At 48.6% G+C, this 12452-nt stretch overlaps 1 protein-coding gene across 9 annotated transcripts in view; it reads left to right on the top strand.

Annotated features, from left to right (window-relative positions):
• The window catches only part of ZNF664 (zinc finger protein 664), a 28128-nt gene that overhangs the window by 193 nt on the left and 15483 nt on the right, over positions 1–12452 (top strand). For 3 of the 9 annotated variants that reach the window (XM_055147640.1, XM_055147641.1, XM_055147642.1), the window contains exons 1-2: positions 89–243; positions 721–834. The exons of 1 other annotated variant lie outside the window; for it this stretch is intronic. The gene's annotated coding sequence lies outside the window, so the exon portion shown is untranslated. Of the gene's footprint in view, positions 1–88; positions 244–720; positions 835–1045; positions 1133–12452 lie in introns of those variants that run through there. 5 more of the 9 variants (XM_055147645.1, XM_055147644.1, XM_055147648.1 and 2 more) reach the window with 4 other exon arrangements.

The following is a 12452-nucleotide window of genomic DNA, read 5'->3' as shown; positions in this document are numbered from 1 at the left end:
GCGCGCGCCGGGCGCGGGGACCCGGCGGGCTGGGCCGGCCGGGCGCGCGGCGCGCATGCGTGCGGCCCCCGCTTCCCCGGGGCGGCCGGCCGGGCGGTGCGCACGCGCGCTGGCCCCCGGAGGCGTCTGGGGGTGCGGAGCGCGCGCGCGCGGCTCGGAGCGCACCTGTGAGGCGGCCCCCGAGGAGCGGGCGGCGGGGCGCGCGGAGCCCGCGGCCTGGGGCGCTTCCACCGCGCACTTGGAGTGAGTTCGCGGGCGGCGGCCGGCTTCCTCCCGGGGCTCCCCGCGGGCGCGGCGGGCCGGGCGCGGGGCGGCGCGGCGGGCCGGGCGCCGAGGGGCTGAGGCGCTGAGGGGCTGAGGCGCCGAGGGGCTGAGGCGCTGAGGGGCTGAGGGGCGGGGAAGGGCGACCCGTCAGGCGGGCCGGGCCTCGCGCGCGTTGGCGCCGCGGCCCCGGGAGGAAGGTCAGAGGCGCTGCCCGCCGCGCCGGCCCCCCGCGCAGGCCCCGGCCGGGCCGCCTGGCGCCGGGCCCGGGGCGCGGTGGGGGCGGGGGCGCACGGCGGCGCGGGCCCCGCGGGAGCCGGACTCCCGGGCCGCGCTCCATTGTTGTCGGCGCGGGCCGGGGGAGCGGGCGGCCGCGCCTTGGAGCCGGTCCAGGCGGGTCCCGGGAGGGGCGGCGCGGGCCGCGCGGCGGCTGCAGGCCGGTGCCGTTGTGTGTTGCAGGGCCGGGCGGGAAGCGCGCGCGGGGCATGAGGGACCCCCGGCGCCCCCCGCGCGCGACGCCGCCGCCGGACGCCTCCATTGTCTGACCGCGACCCGGGCCGGAGCCTCGCGCAGGTAAACGGGCCGCGGCGCCGCCCCCCTCCCGCGCGCGCCCCCTCCCGCGCTCCCGCCGCGCCCCCCGCCCCGCGCAGCTCCCTCCCCGCAGAGCCCGGCCCCTTTGTGGCCGCTGACCAGGTGTCCCCCCCGGGCCAGGCGCGCGGCGGTCGGGCGCGGGGGACGCGGGCGCGTCCGTGTCCGATCCCCGCGCGGTCCCGCCCGCCCGCAGGTCCGCGAGCGCTAAAGTAGAAGTTAGATGAGGAAAGCGGCCCAGGTGCGGCCACCGGGCAGCCGCCAGGCGTTTGCAGCCTTTGAGGTACTTAAAAGTTCACGCGTGGGCATGGTGGCACCGTTGTTCCGCGGGTACCGGGAAGCCCGGCTGCGCGCATGGGCGTTCGAGGGCCCCTCGAACCCTGAGCCCCAGACGTGAGCGAGCGGTTCTGGACAGCGGCGCGGACAGCAGTCGCGGAGACGGGCGTTGAGGATGGGGGTTCTCGGGGCCCAGAAAAGGAACCCTGGGGAGCCCCCCACTGTAGTTAGGGCGCTGCTCCCCGGGCCTGCGACCCTCGGGGACACTCCTCCCTCAGCCGCAGTGCTCTGTTCTGTGGAAGGCGCTCGAGCTCGGGGGTGTGTGCGGGAGCTTGGGACGCCAGGTGAGCCGTGGCTCCCCGAGGCCTCGTGATCCACGAGCAGGTTTCTTTTTTTTTGAATCGGCGATATAATTTATATACTCTCTTGGGCCGGGCACTTGTGTTACGGATCTCGAGACTGTCAGTTTCGGGTACTTCTCTAACTTGTGATCTTGTTACAGTGACTTTTGTCAAGTAATGTTGATACATGAGCCTTCTTAAAAGAGTATTTCCTAAAGCATATTTCCCCTAGTGCTTCACATGCCTGATTTAAGTTGAATAAAGTATCGGGAAAACTGACACTATGTAAAAAAAAAAAACTGTCTCAATGTTACCTACTGATGTGTATTTATATATGGATTTGTGTGTGGACTTTTTTTTCCCCTAGTGTCAATAGCAGACTAGGTTAATTCTGCCCTTCAGGTAGAGTGGAAGAGTTTCAGTTATTTAATTATTAAGTGATGAGGTATTACCATTTTAATATATGAGACTCAATTAGGACTTTGGAAACTTTTTTTTTTCCCACTCAGGTATGACTGAATGTTTATAGTGTGGTCAGCAAATTAAGCCTTGTCTCTGGTCTTTTTGAGTTTATAAGCTGCTCTTTGTTGTTGTTGTTTGTTTTTCGGGCATACCTGGTGGTGCTCAGGACTTACTCCTGGCTCTGCACTCAGAAATCACTGCTGTGGTGTTCAAGGTGGGCTATATGGGGTGCTGGGGATTAAACCCAAGAAGGCCATGTGCAAGACAGGCTCCCTACCTGCGCTGTACTATTGCTCTGTCTTTTTGAGTTTATAATCTGTGGCAGTGATCAGAAACTAAATATTACCCCACAACGATGCATGTCATCACAAACTAGGGTTTCTGTAATGAAAGTTAAGCCCTGATACAGAGTATAAAAAGGGGAACATATTTTAGATTGGGGAAAGACATTTTGCAAAAATAAGATTTGAACTGAGTGAGTGGGTGTTAGTATAGAGTGAAGTGGGAGATAATTTTCCACCCAGGGGAGAGACTGTGGGAAGGCCCTCAAGGGAGAAAAGTTTGGCCAGTCCCGGAACTGAAAGTGTGGCTGGGAATAGATTGGAGTAGGTGGGGGGAAGCGTGGCCAGGCAGGGGGCCAGATCATGTCTGGTCTTGTAGGGCAGGTTAAGGATGTTTTATTTCATCTTGCGTGAAATGGGAAACCATTACAGGGGTTAGGTTTTAAGCAGGGGTGACATAATAAGATTTGCATTTAAAACGACCTCTCCAGCTGCTGCATGCAGAGATGTGGGGGTGTTGCAGGGTGGAGAGTTGAAGTGGGGGAGACTGCATATGCCATTTCACAGTTCTCTCTAGAAACGAGCTCTTTCCTTTGGAGAGCCCATTGAATCGGGCTACCAGCTAAACAGGTAAAAATTTAAAGGGTGCTTCTTTTGCAGAAAAAAACACAAATGTTAAACTTACTCTACATTAATCTTATGGGAAAACATCAAATTTAAAGAATTGGGATATTCTATAACATAGTTTTTATAGATTTTTCTCAGGACTAATAAAGGAAGTAAGAGCGACCTGAGGATCTAACATGAAGAGAAGGGAAGTACATGCATGCTGTGGACTGCAAGAATGAGGAAAACAGCAAAAACTTTTCCACTTTTCCACCCAGAGCATTTGAGGGCACTCTGCATTTATACAATTAATAGCTTTCTGAATACCAAATAGCAGAAACTAAAATGCAGGAGAAACAAGACCCAAACCCAGCCAAACTCTGATCACAGAACACAACAGAACACTTAAACTGTGTAACCACAACCTGATTGAGAGGCCAGGGAGATGGCTCAGAGGACTGGAGTTATATGTTTTGCATGCAGGAGCCCTCGGTTTGATCCTCAACACTCCCAGTTGTGGTGTCCCCCTCCCCCCTCAAAAATAAATTGAGATAGGGCTCTTACATTGGAGACCATGAAATCACCAGGAAGTCTGGCTGTATATCTGAATGCGATGTTGAAACACTATGGAAAATGTCTGTTTGGGGATGAACTGGATGAAATAATTCTGGGTAGTGAACTGGGTCAAGCCCTGACAGATGTTAACATTTTGTAGAGTCGCATTCCTTTAAAAAGTACTGACATTTATAGTCACATTGATTTTAAAAGTACTGACATTGAAGTCTGCACCATACCGACATTGGAGTCTGCACCTCACTGAGTCCTGTTAAGCACCCAAATACAAATGACATGGGAATGTGATAAGTCATGAGTGTCACAAATCCTAAGAACGTATGGAGAGAAATAAGGCTTATCAGGGAGAAGGGGCCATTGTAGTTGAATAGTTGAGCAAAGTCTCCACACCCAAACATACCTGGACTGGAACCTTTTATCATTTTTTTTTTTTTTTTTTGCTTTTTGGGTCACACCCAGCGATGCTCAGGGGTTACTCCTGGCTTTGCTCTCAGGAATTACTCCTGGCAGTGCTTGGGGGACCGTATGGGATGCTGGGGATCGAACCCAGGTCGGCCGCGTGCAAGGCAAACACCCTACCCGCTGTGCTATCGCTCCGGCCCCTGGACTGGAACCTTTTAAATGAGGAAATAATACCCACTGAGCAGGTGTTATATGGGAAAGAAAATCCCAGCACCCCGTGGCACTAAAATCTATTCTTAGTTAAAATTGTAGGATACGGGCCGGAGCGATAGCACAGTGGGTAGGGCGCTTGCCTTGCACGCGGCCGACCCGGGTTCGATCCCCGGATCCCATATGGTCCCCCAAGCACTGCCAGGAGTAATTCCTTAGTGCAAAACCAGGAGTAACCCCTGAGCATCGCTGGGTGTGACCCAAAAAGCAAAAAAAAAAAAAAAAAAAATTGTAGGATACTTAAAAATGTACAAGTTGTTTAAGAAGAACGGGAAAATAAGACCAGTGGTTAAAACTAAAAGGAGAATCTTTGTGATAAGGACAAGTAAAGAATTAATATCTTCAGCATGTTAAGAACTTCAGGTCAATAAAGAAGATAAACTCTACAAACAGCTGGATGTGCGTCGACCCATTGACTAGAAGTAGAATTTCTTAAACATTTAGAATGATGTATAATCTCACTGATACATAATAATAATTACTCTTACCAAAAAATTTTCAGTAACAGTAAAACAAGGAGATAGGTCAGAATAAAGTATAAATATACAAAAGTATTTGTTAAGAAGGGTAAAAGCCTTTACCCAAGGAATTCAAAAGCTCACCTAGATAGATTGACACATGTTTCTGAAGGGGGCAGATCATTATGGTCATTATAAAGCTCGAAGTACCTTGCAAGTAAAACATTTTAATATTCTAGTGGGACTTATTTTTTATATCATCATCCTGTTGATCATCGATTTTCTCGAGCTGTCTCAGTAATATCTCCTTTCGCCCTAGTCCTGAGATTTTAGAAGCCTCTCTTTACTCGTCCTTCACAGCGGTGCCACATTGGAGGCTCTTTCAGGGTCAGGGGAATGAGACCCATCATTGTTACTGATTTTGACATATGAATACGCCACCGGGAGCTTGCCAGGCTCTCCCATGCGGAAAGGAAAGCTAATGGGGCTAGAGTGCATGTTTTGCTTACTGGACCCTGGGCTCAGTTGCTCAGTTGCCCCATATGGGTCCCCCAGCAATGCTAGATGTGGTCTCCAAATCCAAAATAAAATTCCTCCAGAGGAGTAAATGTGGTAGAATGACTGAAATTTTTCAAATGGAAAAATAGTGATGCACAAGTTATTTCAAGGAGGGATTTGGGTTCTGAAACCAGGAACCTGTCATGTGGTGACCTGAGATTGCAGTCTTGGGCTGGGAGACAGTACAGTGGGGAAGGCTGGGCAGGAGCTTGCAACTGACCCAGGTTTGGTCCCAGGCACCACTGCGTGTGGCCTAACCCCTCTCCACATAAAAATGATTGAAATCTCTTCAGGATGCAGCAGTTCCTCCCTAGTGCTCTTTCCCCAGGGAGCTACAAGACATCCATGACTATTGGATCCATGATAAAACTAGGAGAGTTTTATCTGGTACCTGCTCTCTTTAAGGGTATTTGGAAGATCAAGATTCAAACTTTAGGGCTGGAGTGATAGCACAGCGGGTAGGGCATTTGCCTTGCACGCGGCCGACCCGGGTTCGATCCCCAGCATCCCATATGGTCCCCTGAGCACCGCCAGGAGTGATTCCTGAGTGCAGAGCCAGGAGTAACCCCTGTGCATCGCCAGGTGTGACCCAAAAAGCAAAAAAAAAAAAAAAGATTCAAACTTTAGAGGAAGTAAGCAAATGGACAGGGGTAGCAATTACAGCATGAAGTTACTTGGAAGTTACTGGGTTAGAAAGAAAATGATGGCTGATTTGCTCTTCCAGATGTTAAAACTAACTACTGTAGGAATGGAGAGGGAATAGGGGTCAAGACACTTGTCCTGCACACAACCAACCTCATTTCAATCCCTGACACCACAAATTATTCCTTGAACACTCTCAGGCCCCCTGAACACGCCCCCGCCCCAGTTCCCCAAAACACAAACTCGGTTTAGTGCTGCAGTGATATTGATGGGGAGCAGCAGAGTAGACAGTTGTGGTGCACAGAACAGCAAGCCCTAGTCTGAAGCTTGCTTATAAGAGTTTTCTGTAAAGTTGGTAATTTGGGGCCTGGAGCAATAGTACAGTGGGTAGGGCATTTGCTTTTCACGCAGCCAACCCAGGTTCAATTCCCAGCTTCCCATATGGTCCCCCGAGTACCGCCAGGAGTAATTCCTGAGTGCATGAGCCAGGAGTAACTCCTGTGCATTGCTGGGTGTGACCCCAAAAAAGCCAAAAAAAAAAAATAAAGTTGGTAGTTTGATCAAATGACCATACAATATACTGTAAATGGCTAAGTGTATTTGGAAAGAGGGGTCCAATGTCCCCGTGTTCAAAATGACTTTAATTTGGGTTAGAGAAATAAAAATTACATAAAAGTATTAGAAAATGTAAGAAATAGATGGTTTAGCTAGAGCATTTAGGTAAGAACCAAAATTTCAAATGCTTGAAAAAGTTTATTGTTGGTTGTTTGATATTTCAGACAAATATCAAATATGAGGTGGGACTGGAGAGATAGGACAGCAGTTAGGTCACTTGCCTTGCTCTGTGGCCAACTCAGGGTTGGCTCCCAGCACCAAATATGGTCCCTTGACACCCCCCCCCCCAGGAATGTCTGAGCACAGAGCCAGGAGTAAGCTCTGAGTACTGCTAGGAGTGCTTAACCTTCCCCCCCCTCCAGTTATTACAAGCTGATAGAAAAGTAACATAAACAGATAAAGGATTAACAGAATTGACACAATTAAGAAATGAAGGTTATGAATAATTCACAGAAGTGAAAGTGTCAGCAATGAAAAGGAACTCAAACTCACTGATTAGAATTAAAAATAACTAGTTTTCTTCAGGGAGCTATCAGAAATTAAAAAGACAGCCAAGGGTGCAAAAAAAAATGCACCTAATTATTGGGAACATAGAATTGGCTCCAACTTTTTAGATAATGCTGCACCAATCAAAATAAAACACAAATGCTTTGATGAATGCTTTGATGAATCTCGTACGCTTGGCAGTTTGTCTCGGAGGACAAGCTGGTTGAGACCAAGTCCATTGTACCCTCACTTACTTTGAGAAAAAGGTGGAGATAACCACAAACAAATTTCTAGTACTTCTGGAGTGTTGTGTAGCTTTTTAAAAGAGATGGATTTTTTAAAAATAAGAGAAAGATTGATTTGTATGTGTTGATGTAACCTGAGTTGGTGTCTGAAATATATTATTGAGTTAGTTTAATCCTACTTGTAAGATTCAAAAGTGTGTGTGTGTGTGTGTGGTGTGTGTGTGTATGTTTCTGCATGCATTCTGAATAAGAATGAAAAAGGATCTAAAAGCATTCAAAGAACTTATGACTAGTGGAGGAAGACCATGGTGGGACTGGTTTGGTTTTTGTGTTTGTTTTAGGGCCACACTTGGCAGTGCTCAGGGCTGTTTTCCTGGCTCTGCACTTGGTCACTGCTGGACCATATTGGTACCAAGGATCAAACTTTGGAGTTGGGTATGTGCATGGAAAGTTTCTTAACTATCTTTTCAGCCTTACTTTTGTTATTGAGGTATTATAGTTTCTCTCGATTTAATAAAAACATCAATATTTTTTTTTTCTCCTAGGAGAATGTGGTAGAAATGTCAGGCTGTTACCATGGCTAGCTTATCAAGAGCCCAAAAAGTATTCATAGTTCTTGATGTTGCATTTGTTCAGAAACTGCTCAAGGAACTTATTTAAATGCATTCTTTACCCTATGCAGAATTAGTTTTCCTTTGTTTTGTTTTGTTTTGTTCTGTTCTGAGAATCAAACCCAGAACGCCACATATGTGAGAGCTCTGCCTCTGAGCCATCTCTCTGCCCTGCAAATTGTTTCCAAGGTCACAGTAGTTATGATACGTCCACCGGACATATTATATTACTGTTGAAGTGTTTTAAAAGCAAAAAGTGTTAAAATGCTTTGGCAATAAGTGGAAGGAAATTAGGATATAAAACTGCACACCTGATTGAAACTCATAAATGTAAATCCCAGCAACCCTCCAGAATAACCTGTGATGGAAAAATGGAGGAAATTAGGTTTAGAATATTAGAGATTGTGAACTTTAGGCCTGGGGCATGCAGCTCATTGTGTAGCACTTGCTGGACATGTGTGAGGCCCTGCGTTTTTCCCTGCACTGAATAAATAGTAAATTGTGGACTTTGAGTGGTAGGAAGTTAAGTGACTTTAAAAGGTAACTTTCTGAGGAGGTTGGAGTGCTGGTACAACTTGCCTTGCACACAGCAGATCAGGTTCCATCCCACACATCAGTGTGGTTTCCTACGAACTGCCAGGAGTGATCCCTGAGCATAGCTGGGTGTGGCCCAGAAACAAAAAAGGAATAAGTGACTTTTTAATATTTTCCAAGATTTTACTTTTTACATTTATAATGAAACATTTAATGTTTAAGAGATAATGAGTTTATCTCTTAGTTTAGCTCCATGGTTAATAGATGTGTACACTTTCATTTATTTACTTTTATTTTTTGCTTTTTGGGTCACACCCAGCGATGCTCAGGGGTTACTTCTGGCTCTGCACTCAGGAATTATTCCTGGCGGTGCTTGGGGGACCATATGGGATGCTGGGAATTGAACCCAGGACGGCCACGTGCAAGGCAAACAGCTGTGGTATTGCTCCAGCTCTGTATATACTTTTATAAATAGACTTGTCCTGTCATATATTATAACATTCTAAAGTGTATACTTTAAAACCATATCTAGGGACCAGAGCAATAGTACTATTTGGTAGTTTGCCTTGCACACAGCCAACACAGGTTCTATCCTCAGCATCCCATAGGGCCCCTGAGCACCTCCAGGAGTAATTTCTGAGTTTGAAGCCAGGAATTACCCCTGAAATTGCTGGATATGGCAAAAAGCAAAAAACTAAAGAGGGTTTTTTTTTTTTTTTTTTTGAGTAATGTGCTTGGGATGTTTTTATTTTGTTCCAGTATTTGAAAGACAATTACTTAAGGGTGTGCAGGGAAAAGTTCAAGTTTCTCTTTTTATATCTGTAGAATAAATGTAGAAACTTAAACTTAATAAATGCATGAGCCACAGGGCTTTTTAGTTTAACTTTTTTTTTTCTCTTTTTTTTTTCAGGGGTTACTCCTGGCTCTACACTAAGGAATAAGCCCTGGCAGTGCTCAGGGGCCATATGGGATGCCAGGGATCAAACCCAGGTTGGCCATATGCAAGGCAAACACCCTCTCGCTGTACTATGGCTCTGGCCCCTAGTTTGACCTTTTAATTGTCAATTGGCTATGTTTCTAACACACTGTTGTGACACACAGCTGCATTTAACAGATTTATTTATTTTGGGGAGTGATACCCAGCAATGCTCAGGGGTACTCCTGGTTCTGCACTCAGGAATCACTCCTGGCGGTGTTTGGGGGGATATATGGGGTGCTGGGGATTGAGCCCAGGTGAGCCGTGTGCACAGCAAGTGCCCTCCTCTACTTTCTGCTTGGCCACTGTTTAGCCCATTGCAGAGGCCTGGAGAGCCTGGCTGTGGTTTGGGGCTATGGCATGTAGTTCAACCCAGTGGGGTTGAGCGCTTGGGCGCGCAGTGTAGGTGGGGCTGAAGAACACACCACAGTGAGGTGTGAGGTGTGGGTTTGTTTGCTCATCTAGCATTGCTATGGACGTGCTCTGAAGGTCAGCAGAGATGTGCTTGGACACTCAGGGAAGGAAACGGGGTCAGAGGATGAGGCGTGAGGAGAGGGGCAAGCCAGACCTGGGCAGTTCAGAAAAGTTAGGTGTGCCCCTCTGCAGGTGGGCAGTAGTGAGCAAGGAAATGGCGTGGGATAGGGGGGTGGAGTGGAGACAGATGGTGGCATTGTTGGGGTTAAAAGCCAGCTGAGGGGCTGGAGCGATAGCACAGTGGGTAGGGTGTTTACCTTGCACGCGGCCAACCCGGGCTTGATTCCCAGCATCCCATATGGTCCCCTGAGGTCTTCATTTTAGAAAGATGATGTGGGAGTGTTTTTGGCTTAGAAGAGGCCAGACTGGAGTCAGCGAGGACCATTCCCAACTTAAGCTGACGGGACACATTAGGAGAAAATGTTAGTTGACTGTTGAGGGACTCACACTTTGCTGCAGTGAGTTCAGTGAGAAGATGACAGTCAGTTTGGACACAGTGCAAAGAGATTGTAGGACACGGAGGTTCTTCTGAAAGGGTTTGCAGGAAGTGCTTTGTTCTGAAGATAGAGGAACGCTTTTACCCGGGTCACGTGCTGGGCACAGATCTGTCCCTGAAACAATTCAGATCGCTAAACTGTTGAAGATTGGGGAACATACATCTGCTTTAGACTGGACTCCAGCATGTTTCTCGTGGAGTAAAGACTAAATGTGGTTCTTCAGAGTCCACAGGACGAGAGACCACCTCTCTGAGCAGGTGTGGGGCATTCGCTAAGAGTGCTAAGCATCAGGCTGGAGAGGTAGGAGAGGCCAGTGGCACTTGCCTGCCTGTGGCCAACCTCAGTTCATCCCCAGGACATGTGCTCTGAACAGCAGCAACAAAGACTCTGAGCACCCTGTTGCCTGTAGTGATTGCTGTCGCTGAGCCGATTCCTGCACGTAGGGGCAGACCAGGAGATAGTCCTGTGGTAGTGCCCGGCCTGGCCCTCTGCTTAGGCTGTGAGAGAGATTTTCAGTGGAGTTTAACTCTGGAGTACGTCTATGAGAACCATTCCAAGTTTGATCTTTTTTTGCGTGTATGCGTATGTGTATGTGAACCTGTGTTTTGCTGTGGATTGAACTCAGATCTTTCACATGCAAGGCAAGCCAGCACCAAAGTTGAATTTTTTTAAAGCAACTTTTTTTTTATTGCTTATTGGCACCAATTATATTTCTGTACTTTGAGTCTAACTTTGAAATGTACCATGTCTCTGATACAGTAAATTTAGTAAAATTATTGTAGCGCTTATTTATTTTTCAAGCCCTGTAACTTTATAAAGTCATCATCGCTATTGCCACAGCTTATGTTTTAGCACCTCCTGTGGTGGGGTGTCAGACCTCCTGAGTCTGCCCTGCTGTAGCTGCACTGAGCCTCTCCCCCAAAGACAGTAACAATAAAGCCCAACAGGAAGGGGCCTGGGCCCTTCACCTTCTGCACAGTTGATCCCATTATTCCCTCTGGCTTTCAGGATTACTTTGACATGTGCACTCAAACACATGGTTAAGCTTCATGGGGTTTTCGAATACTTTAGTGATTCAAAGGGCCTAGCAAACATGAGTCAGGTTTCTCAGCCGGAATTTCAGTAAGCGATTACCACAGCTCTGTCTTATGATAGGCTTATAACTGTCGAATCAGGGAGCCAGTCGTACCGCAGCTCACAATGCAACTAAAGGAGGTAATCCATGGTGAAATGCATTTCAAGGTCTGCTGTTGCAGGGCTGCTGGCTGAAGGTTCCCCAGCAAGTGTTGGAGCGCCCTCTGGAGGCAACAGAACTGGCTGGATGGGGGAGCATTGCAGAGATGTAAGCTGGGAGCAGGGGAGGGCCAGGGCAGAGCCCATGGGTTGGGTGAGGTGGTAGTAGTTGTCAGGAGAATGGGTCTGTCAGCAGCCTGCGTGGAGACTGGGCTGGGGAAAGGGACAGGGGCTGAAGGAACTCTGAAGGGTCTTTTGTAGCCAAGGGCAGTGCTCCCTTCAGACCATCTGAGCAATGGCATGTGTCAGAGGCTGCATGTGGGCCGGGCAGCCCTAGTCAGGCCGTGGATGTGGCGTGCTCTCTTTCTGCCTCCACTCTGGTGCACTGTTTTCCTGCTCCACCGTCCCTAATGATGCACTTCCTCAGGACTCCAGTTTGCCCTGCTCCCACCTGGCCATCCAGGTCCCAGGTGGTCCAGCCCACGGCCCATCAGCTCGTTATCAGTAGGGTCAGAGTCCTGAGAGTGAGTAGCTGGGGGTTTGGCTTGGTTGGTACTGTTGGAGGTCATGGAGGTCATGGTTAGGGTCTGGCTGAGGAGTCCATCCTGGGTCTGATGGGCGTTAGTGGGGGAGATGCCTCATTGGCCAGGGGGCCTGGATCCCCGTCAAGGCATGTCCTCTGTGGAGTCAGTAGACAGCAGGCACTTGGACTAGCAGGGGTGGGCATCGAGCCCTGATTTCACGATGACTTCCTGCCCTTATATAGAGTCTATTAGCAGCCTTTGTTCCTTGTCACCTCAGTTCCTGTAGAGAAACTAAGACCCTACATGTATTTTTTAATTTTTTTTTTTTATTGGGGCTGGAGTGATAGCATAACAGGTAGGGTGTTTGCCTTGCACGTGGCCGACCTGGGTTCAAATCCCAGCATCCCATATGGTCCCCTGAGCACCGCCAGGAGTAACTCCTGAGTGCAGAGCCAGGAGTAACCCCTGTGCATCGCCAGGTGTGACCCAAAAACCAAAAAAAAAAAAAAATTTTTTATTGAATCACCGTGAAAACAGTT

This window comes from Sorex araneus, chromosome 9 (genome assembly GCF_027595985.1).
Source record: "Sorex araneus isolate mSorAra2 chromosome 9, mSorAra2.pri, whole genome shotgun sequence".
Taxonomy (NCBI): domain Eukaryota; kingdom Metazoa; phylum Chordata; class Mammalia; order Eulipotyphla; family Soricidae; genus Sorex; species Sorex araneus.
The sequence above is the reverse complement of the archived record's forward strand: the minus strand, read 5'-3'. Positions and strand labels throughout refer to the sequence as shown.